We start from the raw sequence: 21031 nt of genomic DNA on the forward strand, positions 1-21031 counted from the left end.
AGACTAATAATAGCGCTTTCCTTACAGAGCTGTTGAAGGGATCAAATGAGAAAAAAAAAATTGTTCAGGGCTGAGCACAGGGCCTGGCAATTAACAAGTGTTCATGTGCCTTTCCTTGTTCCTAAAGAATAATGGGTAATAGTGGTAGCTGCTCGTCATTAGGGGCCCCTAGAGGCCTTGCATCCTTTACACACACTATCTCATTTAGTCCTGCCAGACCGTGCCTCTCAGTATCCCCACTTTAGCAATGAGGAAGCTGAGGCACTGAGAGAAGGGCCTTGCCCGAGATCACACAGACTCAGGTGATAAGGTGCCAGAACCCCCCACCTTTAACTGCTTTGCTCTGCAGCCTCCCAAGAAGAAAGGGAACGAGGCCCTGCAAACACAGGCACACCGCACAGGCTGCGGGAGAATAGAAGGAGCAGAAGGAGAGCTGGTGCGGCAAAGGAACACACATCAGGAGAAGGAGCTTCCAGAGCGGCAGAGACAGGGGTGGTGTGGAGGTCCTCTGCGGCTGTTGTAGCAGGAACCTGAGGCCTCCTGCTTGTGTGGCAGAGCTGCACAAGCTCTCTCCTCCACCTGCCACCCAAGGCCTGCCCAGCAGCGCGGACACCCTGCCCAGGCCTGGACATGTCGAGAGCCCTGCTCATGGCTCCACCTTGCCCCTCCTGAGCACCTGCTCTGGCTACGAGGCAGCTCTGCACATTAAAATCAGGCCCTGAAAGTCAGGCTGTTTTATTTGCAAAAACAAAATAGCATAATTATGATAGCATCAAATGGGACCAGCTTTGGCTCAGCACTATAGCATTGTATTCCCACTGAAGCAGGAAAGCAAACTCGCAGAACCAGCAGCGTCCACAGCTCTGGGCCAGAGAGAGTTGGCTGGCTTGGGGCCCTCTTTCTCCACGTTCTGACCCCAGGGATCCCCTGTGACTTGAATGATAAGAATAAGAGCTGTCGATGTATCAGGTGCCAAGCTTTCTGTGGCTGGGGTTCAGGGGGGTTGAGTTGCTGAGCAAGGTGGCCCAGCTGGTCAACCTTCTGTTTGTGGCAGAAGCAAGGGGCTACTGGAATGAAAGTGAGGATCCCTGTGGAAGAAGAGGGGACAGCTGAAGCCACCGGACCAGGTGGAGATGGCATGGTGCAGCCCCTCAAGAAACATTTCCCCAGGGAGGCAGGATAGTCTAGCGCAGTGGTTCTCAAGCAGGGGAGGATTCTGTCTCCAGGGGACATTTGGACCTGTCTAGAGACATTTTGGTTGTCACAATTGGGGAGGGAAGTGTGACTGGCATCCAGTATAGAGACCAAGGATGCTGCCAAACATCCTACAGTGCCCAGGGCAGCCCCATGTCACTGACTTATCTGGCCTCCAATGTTAAGAGTGCTGAGGCGGCAAGCCCCTGCTCTGGCGGTTGAGAAGGCATGCAGCCTCCGGAGTCCGAGGCACCCTTCCTAGCAGTGAAAACAGGAACAGGCACTTGACCAGCAGGGGCAAGATGAACCGTGACGAGGCCACGAGAGAAACAGACCGAGCACCTGAGAGGGCCCAGGAAGCCAGAGGAGGCGACAAAGACTGGTGCTGGCGTTCAAGGTCTTGCTTTAGCTTACCTTGTTCGCCCAGCCCCCCACTGCTCCGGATGGTCCCTGGGCCAGCACAACCAGGGCTTTTTACCCCTTCCACGGACCCCCCCCCCCCACCAAGGGCCTCTTCCTCCAAGAAGCACCTCCACCAGCCCAACCCTTAAGAATCACATGGCCCTAAAAAAACAAGGAAATCCTATCATTTGCCACAATATGGATGGATCTTGTAGGCCTTACGCTAAGTGGAGTAAGTCAGAGAAACAGAAGTACTGTAGAATCTCACTTAAATGTGGAATCTAAAAACAAAAACAAACAAAAAACAAGTGATAGAAAAAGAGATCAGACTTGTGGTTCCCAGAGGGAGAGCGGAAGGGAAAATGGAGGAAGGTGGTCAGAAAACACAAACTTCCAGTGAGAAATAAGTAAGTACTAGAGATGTTGGGCACAACATGATGACTACAGCTAACACTCCTGTAGGATACGTCGGAAAGTTGTTAAGAGTAAATCCTAAGAGTTCTCATCACAAGGAGAATTTTTTCCCCTTTTTTCTTCTTTCTCTTTGTTGTATCTTGTATCTATATAAGAAGATAGATGTTGGCTGAACCTATTGTGGTAATTATTTCACAATAGACGTAAATCATGCTGTACACCTGAAACAGACAATGATGTATGTTATTTTTCAATAAAACTGGAAAGAAGCACATGTCCTTATCTCAGGCTGAATCAGCAGAATGACTACAGAGATACATCAAGACACATACACAGTTGTATCCATTCAGACTCTGAAAAACACATATGTTCTCACTTATACATACAGACACACACATGCACTGGTCACCGGCTCACAAATGTATTCTCCTACACACACACACACACACACGCATAACACAATCTCACCAAGACACACGCAGTCCCCCATACACACACACATATATAACATTGGCACATAAAAGCAATACATACCCAAGGACATGTAGTCACATACACAAACCTACAAATTCACGTACGTATGCATACTTACATACAAACTCAGGCATGCTCGTAGATCTCATACGTACACACACGTTTAACATTGAGGCACATAAACACCTGTGCATATCCACAGAGACACATTATAGGCACACAAATTCATACACAGCTATCAATATGCTTACATGTATAAGCATACATAGACACATCATTCAAGACACATACACACACACTCCTATACATCCTCCCAAACATATATGAACACACGTACAAAAAGACATTAAAAAAAAAAAACTGTGCCCTCATATACACACATATATGCTCCCATTGCACATTTCGTTCATTCATAGATTCATTTATATTATCAAAAAGTTGCTAAGGAAACTTCTTTGGGGCACCTTCCAAAGTCAACCTTGTGTTACAGCTATTTGTGTAAGCCCAGCAAAATGCACCAGCACATCATTTCTCCCCTCAAACTTGCACTTGTAGGATAGGAGGTGCGGGCTATCTCTAGCCCGCCCGCAAGCCCCCCCTCCCCCCCCTGCCCCGGACGCAGGGCTCAGGCTCCTTCGTCTCGGTCTCCGCCCGGGACCCAAGCCCCCCACCGGGAGGTGCTCACTAAAAGTCCACGGCTAAAGGTGCATTCCCTTCCGCTAGTCCAACAAGGGAAGGGTGGGCCTGTCGGTGTAGCTAGGAAGCGCGCGTCCACACGCTCATCCGGGAGCGGGGATCAGCTGCGGGGAGCATACGACCCTCCCTTCTCCGCTTCAGCCGCGCCGCTCCGCTCTTCTCCACCCGGCTTCCCGCACCCAGCCAGCCGGACCTCGGGAGGTCCCCAGGGGCAGGGGGCGGGGCTTCGGCCTCCCCCGAGCCCCTCCCCTCCTTCCTCCTCCCTCCCGAACCCCTCCCCCCTCAGGCCCCTCCTCTCCGCCCTCCCTCCTCTCCAGCCCTCCCTCTCCTCTTCTCTCCTCCCTCCGCGGCCACTTCTCGGCCCCCTCCCTTTCCCGTCTTCCCTCCTTCCTCCTCCCTCCCCTCCCCTCCCCGCCCTCGCCCCTCCCCCCGCCGCGCCCGGGACGCCAGAGGCTGAGTCACCGCTGCGGCGCGGCGGGCACGGCGGGCGAGCAGGTAGGGAGGGTGCGAAGAAAGCGACGTGCGCCGGTCGCCGCCACCACGGACGGGGCTGCGTGCCTGCGCACGGCCCTCTGCGGCAGAGGCCTGGGAGGGGGCACCGATGGGCGCCGGGGCCGCGGCGGGGAGGGTCGGGCGGCCCCGGCGGGCGCAGATTCCGCCGCCCTTGCAGCGGCCGCTTTTCGGCATTCTGAAAGAGCGGCACGTAGGATGGAGTCATAAACTTACACCATTAGGATGGCATCCAGGCCAGGCAGCTGGCGGCCCACGGGCAGATCTTCCCTGCCCCTGGTTTGTGTTTGACCCACGGAGTGTTGTTTAAGTTTAAGCAGATACCGGTATTTAAACACCATATGATATTCCGTAGGGGGAACATCAGATTCCCAACCCTTGAAAAATTAGAATGACATGGCCACACCGGACCCATATTTCCCAGGACAACAATAGCCTAATGCTGAGTGCGGCCGCCTTTTTTAGGGCAGTACATCTTTCTCTTTCGCCACAGTCCCCACGACACCTTCCTTTTTCACCTAGGCCACTGAACTTCCTTGAGGCTACCTGCCAAGCCCTTGATCTAGTGATTACTAGTCCTGTCCATCGTACCCATTTCTCAGATGTCAGTGGGGAAGTGGAGGTGGGAGTTTCCTAGAGTCACAGAACATGTGGCCTTAACGCTGAAAGAGAAGCCAGCCTTTTCTCACCCACTCATCTTTTCCAGCAAACCATCTTGCCTCCTTTGGTATGCGGACTAAGAAAGGGAATTGTCTTGAGAAAGGTGGGTCCCAGAACATGATCTGGGGGTCAGAGTGCGCCCCAAATGGGAGATGACTTGGAGCAGTAATTAACCAGGAGAAGGGTCAAATAGCTTTACATTTATTCCTGGATGAGAGCAGATCATACTAAGAAATTGAGCAGAAGCAGAGTGCCTCCAGCGCCTCCCTGGAGTTGATGGTACATTCTGGGTCTTTCTCTTGGGGTCACAACAGAAGGCAAAACTGGGGCAGGTGGATGGATGGAGGAGCTAACAATTCTGGCAAATTTGGTTAGAATAAGCTGTTTTCAAGTCCCTGGAGACTTGGCCCGTGAGACACAACAAGACTGTTGTGTAAGGGGTTGCAAAAGCAGTTATTGCTTGGATTATTCTCTGGTGCTTCTCAGCCTGTGATGTGTACATGATGAATCTGGTAAAGTGCAGATTCGAAGTCAGTAGGACTGGGATGGAACTTGAAAGCCTGTATTTCTGACAAGTTTCCAGGTGATACCAATACCGCAGGCCCCCAGACCCCACTCTGAGTGGCAAGGCTCTGGACTCCTTGTGCCTTCTAGTTCATTCCTAAGGGTCATTGTTACATGGCAACCAAAAGGAGGGGCTCAGAATCCCACAGACCTGGGCGTGAGTCCCTGCCCACCCCTGAGTAGCCAGGTAACATTGGGCAGGCCACTCATCTTCTGTGTGCCTCAATTTTCTCATCTGTTCAGTTGGAATCAAAGGACACTTACTCCCTTAGGAGGATGGGAAAGGAAGAATGAACTAGATGTGTGGCCCCAGCACAGTGTGTGGCTTGTGGTGGGTGCTCTGTAAAGGTAGTTTCTGTTACCGTGTGCTCTGTGGGCCTGCCCATAAGCAGTGACACCCATCAGCAACCTGGTTAGGGAGGGGGATATAGAAGACATTTCAGGATAAGAATCAAACCCCCTAATATGGCCTTCCAGGCCTTGCATGGCATGGTCACTACCCGGCCCACCCCTTGCTGCTCTTCCCCATTTTGTCCACGCTTCAGCCGCGCTAGCCCCTTACGGGTCCTTCAGCCATGGTACTTTCTCTCCTCAGAGGCCTCGTACATGCTGTTGTTCTTCATACTTCTATCTGCCTGGCCCCTTATCCTTCAGTCTCTAGCTCCTATATCACTTTCTCAGAGATGCCCACCTTGATCCCCAGAATCTCTCAAGTAAGGATTTAGGGAGTATATTCTGGTAGAAAGGGAAAGCGGGGACATCTCTTGAGGCTGCGTGTATATATAGGGAGGTCACCATTCTTACTTAGAGCCTACATTTAGAGCAGCTTTTGAGAGGGAGATTGTGGGGGGGTGGTCAGAGAAACTAAACACTGCCCCTGCCTTTCTGCAAAATAGAAAAGGGCACAGCTTGGGCAAGCAAGCAGGAACTGGGCTTCAGCTCTCGTCTGCCTTCTCAGCTGGTTACCTTTGTGCGGTATACAGACTGTGCAACCTTATGTGGCAGCCCGGAGGGCTAATGCTTCCCCCAAGCTGCCTTGTGACCTGCTTAATCCTCCTGCCTGGATTAAGCTCCTTTTATAAACTTTCTTAACTCCGTAAAACTCATCGCAATTGGAATTAGGTATCTTGGGAATGATTTATTTAAGCTCTGTCCCCTGCAGTAGACTCTCTGTTCCATCAAGGCAAAGTCTATCCATCTTGTTCTAGGCCGCATTCTTAGCTTGATGCCTGCAACAAAGCAGGTCCTTCTTAAATACTTGTTGAATATTCCAGGAGCTCACTGTCTACCAGGGGAGATGGGACTCATTGAAATTAGCTGTGGCATGAGATGGGCAGGCATGGAGCCTGGTGCAGCCCCAAGGAGGGAGAGGTCACTTCCAGCCAAGGTCATCCAGGGATGCTCGCGGAAGAGGTGGTGTTCAGCTGGGTCTGACAGAATAGGTGGAGTTCACCAGACCCAGATGAGTGGGAGGGTGTTCTTGGCAGTGGAAAGAGCAAAAGCAAAGGTACAGAGGGAGAAAAGTTCAATGTGTTCCTATGAGAAGTCACAAATTACAATCAGCCGACTGGCCAAATGTGTCTTGCGAATTAGCTGCCAATATTAAAAAAAAAAAAAATCAGGAGATTTCACATAAAGATCCAGAGTTCCGGATTTTCTCTAAAAGAAATTGGAAGATACCACCAAGGAATAATTGCCTGGCCCTGAGAAGTGACAGGCCCTTTAGAATGTCTGTGCTTGCTCAGACTACTTTCTCAGCTGCGTTCGTACACCCGGCTCTCCTTGCTCCTTGCTGTTCCTTCCTGGCCTGCCGTGCAGCTGGCTAGCAGACCATTTGATGCACCCATGGGAGATGCGAGAGAAGTTGGTTCAGAAGGTACAGGCACTTAAATGCCAGACTAAGGAAATTGGCAGATACCCACCCTGAAGGAAATGAGGAGCCACTGAAGGATTGTGAGCTGCAAACCTTTATTGTAAATCATGGTAAAGCTGTGGGGGACTCCCAAGAAGGTCCTTGAGGCCTGTAAAGAACATGCAGAAGAGGCATAATAACCCAGAGTGAGGGAGCACCAGTGCCCCAGTGGGTTTTTTTAGACTGGTAAATAACAGGCCTCCTCAGCTCACTAAGTAGTAAGCTGGTAACTGCAGGGATTTGGGGGTCTTCTCCAGCTGCCCAGGGCACAGCCCACAGCTTCCCTGGCCAAGCCTGACTTCAGAAGCAGGAACTCTGGGCCAAGGAAGCTAGGGAAATTCTGGAAGCCGAAGGAGTGGGGAGCTCTGCGTGGGGCTTTCAAAGAAAATAAAAACATGGACTTACCCAGGGCTAGGGGACAGGGTGCTCCCTAAAGGCAGAATTTTCATCTTAAAGGTTTTTGATTACTCACACACAGGTGACCTCTAACTTGCTTCGGCTTAGCCTTGAATATTTTCAAACACATCATTTTTCTTTAAAAATCAGTGTCATTGTCTTCTGTTTATAAAAATAGTATACTTGTTAGAAAAAGGGAAATAGAGAAAAATAGAGAGGAAGACAATAGTTATCAGTAATCCTACCACCCAGAGGTAACACGTTGGTGGATTTCCTTACCTTTATTTATTTTTGTTTTCAGTGTATTTATACTCCTTAAAAATGAAGTAAGGGTCGTATTTCATATACAATTGACTGCCCTTTTCTGATGAACATTATACCATGAATGTGTTACCATGAGAATATATTAATGCATCTTTCTGCAAAATCCTTAAACAAGAAATTCACAATAGGGAAGTAAACGTTATATGTTGGCATCACTTTTCCAGGTTATTAAATATGCTTTGAAAAAACACTTCGTATGTTTGTTTCCTTCCATTCTCAAAGTAGTCAGGAATCTGCATTTTTCATCTTTCAAAACAGATAAAAGAGGGATTATTACCCCCATTTGACAGAGGATACTGAATCACAGAGATGAAGTGATTTACCCAAGTGAGTAGCTGGGGCGGGGAGCGGTGGGGGTGGCGGTGTGCCTGAACTGCAAGCCCCAGGCCTTCTGAGTCTAAGTTAGTGCTGTGGGGCGGGGTGGGGGGGGACACAGGATGCCCTTCCCCACCCCAATCTTAGTTTAGATCACATAAGCTGTGCTTTAAATACTGGAAATCAAGGAAGGCTTTAAATTGAGTGCAGTTAATCTGGGTGCACTTTGTGAAGGAGGGAGGTTTTATTCCAGATCTGGAAGGTTTGTCCAATTCATAGGTAAATTAGTGGCAGACACCCAAGCCTCCTGACTCCCAGGTTAATAATAATAACCAGCCTTTATCATGTGGCAAGTGCCTTACTAGGTCCTTAAATACTACTTATGTTATTTAATCCTCATCCCGAACCCTATGAAGCACTGTTATTTTCACCAATTTAAAAATGAAAAAACAGGGGCGCCTGGGTGGTTCAGTTGTTAAGCATCTCTCTTCAGCTCAGGTCATGATCCCAGGGTCCTGGGATTGAGCCCTGCATCGGGCTCCCTGCTCAGCGGGGAGCCTGCTTCTCCCTCTCCCACTCCCCCTGCTTCTGTTCCTGCTCTCCCTATCTCTCTTTCTGTCAAATAAATAAATAAAAACTTTAAAAAAAAAATAAATAAAAATGAAAAAACAGAAGCACAGAAAGGGGACGTGACCAGCTCAAGGCTGCAGAGCTGGTGAGTGAGGGCAGAGATTTGAACCAGGCAGCTTGGCCTGAAAGCAGTTCCTGTGACTCCATCTGTGCACCTTCCCTGCCTAGGCTGAAGGATGGACTGCAAGGGCCCAGGAAGCGGGGACTCTCTACCCCAGACTGGGGTGGGGGGTGGGGATAGGGGATAACCCAATGGCTGAGAGGCTGTGCGACAAGAACCAACCGGGGAGGATACCCTATCCCTCAGAGAGGATTCCCAAAGTGGGAAAATATAGATTAAAAAACGAAGTATTCCCCAGAGTATTGGGCAACCCGGTGGCTAGTCCAAAGCGGTTGTGTCTTGGTCCCTCTTTGATTTTGAAATAGACTCCATCCTTAAAGAGTAGCAGATTTGGAATTAAGAGACACGACACAACTAGTCCTGTCTCTGCCGAGATCTGACTGTGTGATCTTGGGCCAGTCGCTTCCCCTCTCTGGTTCTTGGAGGTTAAGGCTAGTCCTTCCGGCCGGTCTTGCTGCTCACGTCTCACTGGGATGTGGCCCACAGGTTGCTGGGTCTCTGGGATGATGCGGTGGATCCCCAGCGGCCTGCAGGGCTCTGGGGGCCCAGAGTGCGGGGCCAACCCAGTGTCTGCCCTGCTCCCAGCCCACCCCGCCCCTAAATCCTTCCCCCACCCCCATGCCTGGGGGAGTAAGGGTCAGCTCACAAGCCTGGGAAGCACTTGAATTCCTCCCTCCATCTCTGCTTGCCAGGTCCTGCTGGCCTGAAGGAATGCCTGGCTTGCCCCCTAAGAGCTCACCCCAGTGGCTGTCCACTCATCCTTCACAGGCCTGAGTTCCCTGGTGCACGTTCCCAGGCAGCCCTGCCGCCCAGACCAGGAAACCTTCACTTGCTCCCCACTGCCGCTGGAGTAACGTCCAAACTCAGAATGACTGAGAAGGCCTGTCTCCACCTGCCCCCAACCTGCCTCCCCAACTCCTTTGCCCTGTCACCTTAACATAGAGCTTGGTGATTCTTTTTTTTTTTTTTAAGATTTTATTTATTTATTTGACAGAGAGAGATATAGCGAGAGCAGGAACACAAGCAGGGGGAGTGGGAGAGGGAGAAGCAGGCTTCCTGCTGAGCAGGGAGCCTGATGTGGGACTCGATCCCAGGACCCTGGGATCATGACCTGAGCCGAAGGCAGATGCTTAGCGACTGAGCCACCCAGGCGCCCCGAGCTTGGTGATTCTTAAACGCAGAGGCTCAGCAGTCAGGCAGCCAGATTCAAATCCTGAGTCTGCCTGTTTCTAGCTATGTAACCTTTGACAAGTTACCACATACCACTCAACCTTGACTCCACACCCTTAAAATGGGGGTGGTAGCACCCATTCCATAGGACTGTGTGAAGAATTAAATGAGTCACTTAGCATAGTTCCTGGAACACAATAAACTCGCCTTAAGTGCTTGGTGTCATTATAACAATTCTCAACCACATTCAGCTACCACCTCCGACTTCCTAAAGCTGGTCATGCTCTTTCCCAACACTGTATCTCCATCTATGCCTGGAAAACCCTTCCTCTTCCTTTTTCTCCACCCAATAGGCTCCTACACACTCTTTAAAGAGTCCAAATGTCCAAATGTCACTGTGAAGACTTTACCATCCTTCCCAGTTCCTTTCTCCTCTGTCTGTTACCACCTTAACCCAGGGACCACACAGCATTGCCAATGATGGGACAACCAGCTTTCTGTGCCTTCTAATAGGATGCAGTAGACTCCACAGCTCCATCTGTTTTGGCTTTTGCCAAAAATGTTGAGCCTAAATCTAATCAGGTCTTTAAAGCTAGCTTCAGTTTATAGGAATTTCAGGGGTAGAGGAACACACGGAATAACACCCAGGAAAGCAGCCAGACAAATCCAGAAGGTGGGACAGTTTATAAGACAACAGGCATGATCTCTTAAAAGTCAGTGTCCTGAAAACAAAACAAAAGCAAAAGCAATGGGAGAGGAGTTTCTAGATTTAAAGAGATCGAAGAGTCTTTTTTTTTTTAAGATTTTTTTTTTTTTTTAATTTATTTGAGACAGAGAGAATGAGAGAGAGAGAGCACATGAGAGGGGGGAGGGTCAGAGGCAGAAGCAGGCTCCCTGCCGAGCAGGGAGCCCGATGCGGGACTCGATCCAGGGACTCCAGGATCATGACCTGAGCCGAAGGCAGTCGCTTAACCAACTGAGCCACCCAGGCGCCCCAAGAGATCAAAGAGTCTTAACAACTAAATATAAGATATGATTCTTGATTGTATCTTGGTTCTTTTTTTTTTTTTAAGCTATTGAGACCATGTTTTTGGACAATGGGGGAAATCTATGAACTGGGTATCAGATGATGTAGGAAATGATTGTTAATTTTGTGAGTTGAGGTAAGTGTATTGTGGTTATGGAGGAGAACTCTTATTTTTGGGGGGTGGGAAATGCATGCTGAAGTGTTTAGGGCTCAAGTGCTGGAATATCTGTAATTAACTTTCCAATGTTTTAGCCACAAATTTAACATATAGTGAGATGAAGTAAATATGGTAAAATGTTTACAATTGTTGAATCTGTGTGATCTATATGTAGGTATTCAGTTTACAGTCCTTTCTACTTTTCTGTATGCTTCAACATTTTCATAATAAAAAGATTCTTCATTGAGATGTAATTGACAGATAACATTATATTGGTTTCAGGTGTACAACCAATAATTTGATCTATGCATATATTGCAAAATGATCACCACAATAAGTCTAATTACCATTCATCACCAACACAGTTACAATTTTTTTTCTTGTGATGAGAACTTTTAACTTTCTTAGCAACTTTCAAACATACAGTACTGTAACTACAGTCACCATGCTGTACGGTATATCCCCAGGACTTATTTTATTTTATAAAAACGTTTTTTAAATGCTTTTCTTAGGGCGCCTGGGTGGCTCAGATGGTTAAGCGTCTGCCTTCGGCTCAGGTCATGATCTCAGGGTCCTGGAATCGAGTCCCGCATCGGGCTCCCTGCTCCTTGGGAGCCTGCTTCTCCCTCTGCCTTTCTCTCTCGCTCTGTCTCTCATGAATAAAAAAATAAATAAAAAAAAAAATTTAAATGCTTTTCGTGGGCTCCCACAGCAAGTTTTTGGGCCTTCATTAAAACATGAATCACAATATATAGAGGTGATGTATACCAGTGGGTCTTGCCATTCAGATTACAGATTATGAACTCCCCAGGGGTAGGAACCAGATCAACTGTATTTCTCTCATGGTGCCAGATTTATAATAAATACTCATTAAACATTTGTCGAATGAATGAAGACTGTGCTATTGCTGTAGTGCATGATTCATCAGTAAACTTATGCTTAGGAATTTCCAGAATGAAAAATGATCATGGCAAACTTTCATCTAAGCCCCTAATTTTGTCGTGGATTTTTTGCATTAATTTTGGTTTTTAGAATATTGCATTCGAGTATTATTTTTCTAGCTTACTAAGTGTTGGGGGCCTCCCTTATTTTAGTGCTGGAGACACCCTGATATGGGCCCGATAAAACAAGGTTTTGGGCACATGGCTGACTAATGCCCCATTGCCCTCTGGGAATCCTTCCAGGTCCTATCACTTTATTTGTCTGACAGAATTGACGTTTGTTTGGCCTCACTGTAACATTGGCCTCACTGTAACATTGCTCTTGTCATCTGACCTGAAGAGAGGTTTGCAATCTGCAGTGCATATTTATTTTGCTGCCCCAGCAACATTCTCCCTTCTCTGGCAACATCAACTCTGTGCGGCTTGAGGACCCTCCCCTCCCCGTCTGCAGAGCGGGACTCCAGCGGGTAGCCCAGAGGTGGGCATGTGACTCCGTTCCGCCAATCAGAGCCTTGCAAACCCTGGCCACAGTGATTGCTTTGGAGAGGTCATGTGACTCAATTACAGCCAATGAGACTCAGTTCTGGGGGTTTGACCGGAACTCTGGGGAAGGGGCCCTTTCTCTTTTCTGTGGGAGCGTGAGGTAGCATGGAAGCCGCCATGGGGACTTGAGCCTCCCTGAGACTGGCGCTCACACAGAAGACAGAATAGGGTGATGGAGTCAAGGAGGAGACATCCTGATAGTGTTTGAGCTCCTGGATCCGGTTGTGCACAAAGCAAGTCTGCTGTCTGAACTTAAGGGATGTGTGGGCCAACTTTAACCTAAGTCAGTTTGAGTTGTGTTTCTGCCACTTAGATGGTTCACTTCCTCTTGCCTGTGGTCTGGCCAGGCTGGCCCCAGGAGATGCCTTGGGGAAGCCGGGCACCTAGCGCTGGACTTGCGCCCTGAAGGTCTCCATCCAAGGTGTCTCGCCCCTGGGCAGCCTTGGAGGGCAGAGGATTGATAGAAACCACAGTAATTCGACAGAGCATTCCTTTTTTTTTTTTTTTTTTTAAGATTTTATTTATTTATTTGAGAGAGAGAATGAGATAGAGAGAGCATGAGAGGGGGGAGGGTCAGAGGGAGAAGCAGACTCCCTGCCGAGCAGGGAGCCCCATGCGGGACTCGATCCAGGGACTCCAGGATCATGACCTGAGCCGAAAGCAGTCGCTTAACCAACTGAGCCACCCAGGCGCCCGACAGAGCATTCCTGAGCACTGGTGCACTGTCAGGTCCTGTAGTAAATATGTACACATCAATTTACTCCTTGTGTACTGTAACAGTTCTATAAAGTCCATTCCATGAACTCCAGGCTGAAATCATCCATCTACTCCCAGACCAACTGTCCCAAATCAACAACTAGAGGCAAAGAGAAGGCCCTAGTTAACCAGCAGACAAGCCTGCTTCCCACTCCATTTAGTCTCTTTTGTCAATGGGTAGACTTTCTAGGAGGCAGACTCTTAGGTATTAACAAACCCCTCCCCCCACCCTTTCCCATAACACTGTCTGCATCTGAAGTGAAGGGCCTAAGGGCAGCTTCCTTTGGCCTGGTAGTGTGCTCAGGATCTAGAGCAGTGTAGGCTTTCAAGATTGGCAGGTGGGCTGACCCATTGGCCATCTTTGCCATCTGTGCTCATCTGTTCATTCAACAAACATTTATTGAGTGCCAGGTACATGCCAGATCCCATTCTAAGCACCGGGGATGCAATCATGAACAACACCGGGGGCAGTCTCTCCCCCCAGGTTGCTGACAGTCTTGTCAGAGAGGCACGCATTAAACAAATAATTTCACATGCAGTTATTTAATTACAAGCATGGCAAGCACTGAGCGGGAGCAGTTCAGGCTGTTAGGATTGCCATGATGGAGCGTTCATTGTGGCGCTGTGTTTGGTGCTGAGTGCTGGGCAGAACGGGGAACCAGGCATGGCCCCCATCACTGTGCACAACACACACAGCATCGGAGAGGCTGTGTGTCTCCAGCCTGCAGCCGGGGAGCAGCTGCAAGGTGACTGCTTTGACATCCGCTTGAGAGAACACCTTCACTCCTGCTTCCACAGAACCGAGTGTATTTAACCGGTTCCATTCACCTCCCACTGTGTCTTTCTCTGACCCTCAGTGGTTTTTACTCTCTAAGGTCAGAGAAATTGGGACCATGGTCACTGAGCCAACTGAGAATGTTTTGTTGGGCTCTGCAAAAATAGGTCTTGGGTGAGAAATACACATGGTTTCATGGAGAGGAGAAGGCATCAGGAAAGGGAGGGAGCTGGGTTTTTAAACTGCCTGTGCCCTGTGGCTCCAGCAAGCTGGGGACAGGAGCTCAGCTGAGAGGGCAGGCTTTTTGTGATATTTCTGGCTGCCTGGCCCCAAGGGTGCAGACCAGAGTGTGGTGCCCAGCTCACCACAGGGAACTTTCTGGATGGCTTGATTATTCAGAGCATGTGATGCTTTGGCTCCAGCAGCCTGAGGCAGTCAGGGATTCTGCAGAGCTGGGAATGCGGTTCTCACCAGCAGAGGTGAGCGTGTGTGTGTGTGTGTGTGTGTGTGTGTGTGTGTGTGTTCAGACCTAGCAGGTCTGGCCTGGTCATTTTTAGAGCCAGCTTCCCAGCAGGATAAAATAGTCAGAATCACTTGGCCGCCTGGCCCTGATCCAGGCCTGAAATGTGACAGCATGGGGAGAAATGGAAAGGAGGGAGTGGCCTCTGACTATATCCCCCACTGGACTGAAGCACTCTGAGGGCAGGAAATGCAGTTGATTCTTTTTTGTGTCTCCTGAGCCTGACACCCTGGGATAGATGTCTTTCATCATCAGCAGCATTGCTCCCTTATATTGAGGGCTTACTATATGCTAGGCATTAGTTCATCTAATCCTGACAACAACCCCATGACGTAGGTTCTTTTTTTTTTTTTTTTTTAAGATTTTATTTACTTATTTGAGAGAGAGAGAGAGGGCGAGCAGGGGGGAGAAGCAAAGGGGGTAGGTGAGGGAGGGGTAAGAATCTCAAGCAGACTCTGCCCTGAGTGCAGAGCCCAACGTGGGGCTCGATCTCATGACCCTGAGATCATGACCTGAGCCAAAACCAAGGGTTGGACACAAACGACTGAGACACCAGGCGCCCCCATAATGTAGGTTCTACTAGTATCCTCATTTTACAAGGAGCTGGGGCTCAGGGGGGTGGCGCAAGAGCCACACAGATTTTACCATTTGAGAGCAACATAGAATGTAGCATTTTGTCCTTTTGCCAATGCCTTTCCTTCTATCGATAATAATAAAAGTAAATAACCTACCCACTGAGGTCTGACTCCTTTACAGTCCCAGAGTCAAGTGCTTTATGTATATCATTTCATTTAATCTTCATATCAGGCCTATGAAGTAAGTATTACTATACTTCTGAGAAAAGAGAATAACTTGGCCAAGGTCACAGCTAGTAAGTTACAGAGCCAGGATTCAGCTTAAGAATGTATGGCTCCAAGATCTGATTCTGCTGAGCATCAGAGACCTCTTTCAATTTCTGGTTCCTCCACAGACCAACCGTGTGCCTTGGCAAGTCATTTAACTTCTCTGGGCCTCTTTCTCTGCATCTGTAAAATGGGTAGGTTGGGCTCAATGATATGTCAGGGTCAACCCCTCTCTAGCTCTGATATCTAGACTTTAAAGCCCTTGAGGGACATCACCTCTGTATTCCTAGCACTCAGAAAAGGGCTTGGCTGGGAGTGGGTACCAAGTTGACATATGTTGAGCCAAGTCTATCCTAATGGGGACCTGGCTCCTCTGTCCGCATGAACTTGCCATTTCTCTATATATCTTAGCCTCCCCTTACCTCTTGTGGTCCAAAGATGCCAGAAATTATCCATTTTGGTTGTTTTCCATTTTTCCTATTTTAAAAATGCTTCTATATGTCTCTTAATGGACTAAAGTTTCTCTTGAGTATAGATCTGGATGGGGAATTTTTGGATCATGGGGTATACACAAACAAATCACTCTCAAAAATTGTAGGAATTTACATTCCCACCAACTGTGAGAGCTACCTTTTCCCTGTATTCTTTCCAAACTTCGAGTTTGTCAGATTTAAAAAATTTTGTCAATTGGTTGAGTGTGAAATGTTATAAATGTATTTTAACTTTTCATTGCAGAATTTTTCAAGTATTTACAAAATAACAGAGGAATAGGGTAATGAATTTCTATCTACCTGTTACTCACCGTCCAACCCCTTTCTAATTTTGTTTCCTTTAGATTTCACCACCCAGGGGTGCCTGAGTGGCTTAGTCATTAAGTGTCTGCCTTCGGCTCAGGTCATGATCCATGGGTCCTGGGATCGAGCCCCACATCGGGCTCCCTGCTGATCTGTAGGCCTGCTTCTCCCTCTTCTACTCCCCCTGCTTGTGTTCCTGCTTTCGCTATCTCTCTCCGTCAAATAAATAAATAAAATCTTAAAAAAAAATTTCACCACCCATTCTTTTTAACCAAATCCGAGTAATCATTCCATTTCATCTCTAAATGTTTCAGCAAATATCTCTAAAAGATGAGGACTCCCCCTTTAATTTTTTTATTTTTTAAATTTCTTTTTTAAAGATTTTATTTTATTTATTTGACAGAAAGAGACACAGTGAGAGAGGGAACACAAGCAGGGGGAGTGGGAGAGGGAGAAGCAGGCTTCCCACTCAGCAGGGAGTCCAAAGCGGGGCTCAATCCCAGGACCCCGGGATCATGACCCGAGCGGAAGGCAGATGCTTAATGACTGAGCTGCCCACACACCCTGGGACTCCCCCTTTTAACCATAACCACAGTGTATCATCAAACATTTCCAAATGTCAACAATAATTCCTCTATATTATCAAATATTCAGGTCAGTGTCCACATTTATCCAATCATCCCATATTTTTAAAAATAATTGCTTGAATTAAGAGTCAAAGTCCATACAATGTGATTGGCTAATATTTCTTAAGTTTCTTTTAATCTAGAGGTACCCCTCTCTCTCTCTATTTTTATTTATTTATTTATTTTTAATAATTTATTTATTTATTTGACAGAGAGAGACACCGCGAGAGAGGGAACACAAGCAGGGGGAGTGGGAGAGGGAGAAGCAGGCTTCCCGCCGATGCGGGGCTCCATCCCAGGACCCTGGGATCATGACCTGAGCCAAAGGTAGACGCTTAACAACTGAGCCACCCAGGCGCCCCTCTCTCTCTATTTTTAATATCTTGACATTCATTTGTTAAAGAAATCAGGCTGATTTTCCTGTTAGGCTTTCCCCCAGTTCGGCTTTTGCGTGTTGTGTCCCCACGGTGTCATTTCATGTATTCCTCAGTCCCTTATTTCCTATAAACCGGTAGTGGGGCTAAGAGCAGGAGCTGGCAAACTATGGTCCATGGGCCAAATCTAGCAACTACCCTTTTTTGGAAACGGGATTTTGTTGGAACACAGCTCCGCCCATTTGTTTACTATTGTCCACAGCTGCATTTTGTGCTGCAACAGCAAAGTAGGTGCCACAGAGACCAGACACTGTAGCCTGTAAGGTTAAATTACCTGGCCCACTGAGACAAAGGTGGCCCACACCTCCTCCAAAGGCTTGATCAGACCCCTGCTTGATTCTTGGGGCATGATTTCTTCAAAGGAGGTGGTGGTTAATTCCACCTAGAGGCCCATTACATCTACTCGTTTCTCTTTTTGTAGGATTATCAGATCAGCTAATTCATAAGGAGTTGCAAAATGGTGATATTCTAAATTAATCCTTCTTCATTCCTGTTTCAGTTAATTTGTGGGAATGCTTACAGAAAAAGCACCTTCCTCTCATCTACTCTTTGGTTGCCTGAGGCACAGTTCTTACAGAAAAGACAGAATAAATGCTTAATTGTCTCCCTTTATTTACCAGGTTTCAAAATGCAGTGAGTTGATTTCCTAATATCTTTCAGAGATGATCACTGAGGTTTCTTGTTTATTTTTAAAATATCATTATGAACTCATGGATTGAAATATATTCAATGTTTTCTACTCATTGCAGTTCTTTTCCTTACCAATGCTGAAATTGTCTGGACTTTGGCAAATGGGAGTCTCTTCCGGTTGTCTCCCGAGTCCCTTTGCCACAACTCTAGTTTCCTTGATTTGTGGCATTAAAAGTCTAGGTATGTGTTGTACATTTTCTGCCCCAAAGCTGGAATCAGCTATTTGTTTTTTGGAGGAGCCTGGGTTCCTTTACAGAAAATTGTATTTAGGGACCACAATCTGGGACTAAAGGTGCTCACTCAAGTGTTGGTTGTTGTTTCCAGACCTGACAACAAGAGGAAACCTGGTGCTTGTTTTCAGATCGGCTACATCAAAAATTCACACTGGGACTTCTGATTGAAATCCAGGATTGTAAAATTTTTACTTCAGCCCTTTTGTCTTTCATTTGCCTCTCCTTTCTCTCACACCAAAAGTCCTGGTTCTCAACACCACCAACAGGAAACTCACTTGCTTTACCCCACACTACCCATCCGACAGTTTCAGAATAACAATCCCAGTGTTCCCACCAACAACATGATGGCTGAAAACAGGCAGCCCTTTTTAAAAATCAGAGTAAAAAATTCTGAAAACAAAAATGGAAAGGAATTGAACAGGAAGGGTCTGTGCTGACCCCGTGTCACCATATGGCAGTTTGCATTGCTGCTGTGATTTTTAGTCCTATGTTGTTGGTCAGGATTTGATTCCTCAATGTAGGAAACTACTGAAATTATAGCCCTTGCCCTTTGGGAATTTACACATGTCTACAGAGTGGAAGAAACATGAGGTAAAAGCAGTGTAGGCTCGTGGAATGATTGCTTTATTGGTAACTCAAGTGTGCTGATGAACTCCAGACTTCAGTTTCCCTCCATAATGAATGAGCCTCCAAATACACCTGCCTCAGGGCCTTTGCACTTGCAGTTCCCAGTGTCTGGAACACTCTTGCTCCAGCTCTTTTAATGACTGGTACCTTGTTATTATTCAGTCTGGGCTTCTTGAACCTCAGCCCAGCAGGGTCTGGTGGGAAGATGCTTCTCCAGAAGGGCAGAAACCTTGGGTGCTGGTTCCAGCCCTGCTGTGTGACCTTGAGCGAGTCACTCCAGCTTTCTGAGCCTCAGGTGCTCCATCTGGGAGAATGAGGAGCTCTAATTTTCATGTCAGCTTTCTCCTTTTCTTATTTTCCCCTGTCATACCCCTTGTTTTGAAAGACTTTTGTCTGCCAAGCTGTACCTGTTACATAATATCATTATGACTACATAATCTAAAATAGCCCCTCCATTACTTTATCATATCAGCCTATTTTATTTCTTCATGGTACTTTAACCTATCTAACCTGTTTACTTGTTTATGTCTATCTTTCCTCTCTCTAGAATGCAAACTCAATAAGGTCCTTGACTTTCCTGTTCACTGATGTAGCCCTAGGACTTCAAACAGGTATGGCACATAATAATTGCTGAAGAACAATGCCTGCAGAATGAAGGTATGCCTCCCACGTGAATGGATGAGCTAGATAATCCCCCAAGTCCTTTTTAGCTCTACGTCTATGATACACTCAATAAATTGAGTGGAGACTCACATACAAGCATGACTGTACCATCTTACAGATGTGGAAACTGAGGCAGTGAGTGGCTTGCCAGAGGCCTCACCAAGAGGGAGGTGGTGTGGTCCAGGAGCAGTGTATGGAAAGTCAAAAGCAGGAGACTCAGGTTTGGGTCCTCACACCCTCCTACTCCATCAGCCTTCTTTCTAAGAGCTGCGTGAGCTGGACAAGCCATTTCATATCTCCAAGGACAGTTTCTCCATCGACAGAGAAGACATACAAATAACTCTGGTCTAGGGTTACTGTGAGATAGTGAAGCTTTGAGAACTGAATGGCACTAGGCACTTTGCAGAATGTTTGCCCTTTCTTTACCTCCAGCTGGTCCTGTGGTTGGGGCAGGGATGAGGAAGGAAGCCCAGGGAGGAAGGGCTGTCTGTGGAGGAAGGGAGAGCCAGCTGGTTGCCATGGTTTGTTTTCTCACCTGAGTCCCCAGCCCTCCCCTAGCCTTGCTTCTCTCACCTGCTCAGGTAAAGAGGTAGGGCGAGCCTTGCTCAGCCAATGAACTGCAGTCATTCTCTTAAAGGCACCCAGTCCCTAGCAGGAAAACCAGCCATACCACCTGGAGAGCTCCCCGGTGGGGGCCAGAGGCAGCTTGTAATGCAGCCCTCCGTGACCACCCCGGGACCCCAGGATCTGGTCATCTGATGTCCTGGAGGGTGCTTTCTTCAGAGAGGCCTCCTTCACCTTGCCCAGAGCTGGCTTTCCAGGAGGCTCCCATGCCTCGCTGCCCTGGCAGAGGGAGGAAAGACAGCGTGGCTTTGGCAACTGCCCACCAGGAAGGAGCCCACAGGTGTGAAGGAGAAGCCATTTCCCTGTCCTGACCCCCTGCAGCAACCCTGGTGAGTCCTGACAATCTGGGCTTCTTGAACCTCAGCCCAGCAGGGTCTGGTGGGAAGATGCTTCTCCAGAAGGGCAGAAACCTTGGGTGCTGGTTCCAGCCCTGCTGTGTGACCTTGAGCGAGTCACTCCAGCTTTCTGAGCCTCAGGTGCTCCATCTGGGAGAATGAGGAGCTCTAATTTTCATGTCAGCTTTCTCCTTTTCTTATTTTCCCCTGTCATACCCCTTGTTTTGAAAGACTTTTGTCTGCCAAGCTGTACCTGTTACATAATATCATTAATTGTTTTTCCCCTTCTTTGTTAATTGGGACCCTATACTAGCCAATCAGTGTTTCCTGGTCAGCAGGAACAAACCGCGGTGATACCATTGAGCTGATGTAAGTTAAACCAAAAGCAAAGAAATGTGGTGTTTTAGTCTGCCTGTGTGAGCTTATCTAGAGTCAATATTGGCTTTTCATTTGGCCTTTTGAAATATGAGAAATAGGGCAATTTTCAGAGAATGGGGATCCTAGGTGAGAGCCCCTAGATCTAGCTTGCGTGGTTTATAAGGGCACCAGGCAGAAATACTGCCTTACACCCCAACCCGGCTTTGGTCTCTACAATATATGGGATGTGTTCTTGAAAGTGGGATCCTGTGGCCTGAAAATTTCCTATTTGGGGCCGGACTGCT

The 21031-nt window shown here is 47.8% G+C and overlaps 1 long non-coding RNA gene across 2 annotated transcripts in view; it reads left to right on the forward strand.

Moving 5' to 3' along the window:
• Nucleotides 1-3619: 3619 nt before the first annotated feature.
• LOC118015859 overlaps nt 3620-21031 on the forward strand; it is a 37349-nt gene continuing 19937 nt past the window's right edge. Inside the window, exons 1-3 of one of the 2 annotated variants that reach the window (XR_004680713.1) lie at nt 3620-3675; nt 7805-7873; nt 19295-19358. This is a non-coding gene — a long non-coding RNA (uncharacterized LOC118015859). Of the gene's footprint in view, nt 3676-7804; nt 7874-19294; nt 20042-21031 lie in introns of those variants that run through there. The other variant, XR_004680712.1, reaches the window with a different exon arrangement.

Source organism: Mirounga leonina, unplaced genomic scaffold (assembly GCF_011800145.1).
Source record: "Mirounga leonina isolate KUSES-001 unplaced genomic scaffold, KU_Mleo_1.0 Mir_104, whole genome shotgun sequence".
Classification (NCBI taxonomy): domain Eukaryota; kingdom Metazoa; phylum Chordata; class Mammalia; order Carnivora; family Phocidae; genus Mirounga; species Mirounga leonina.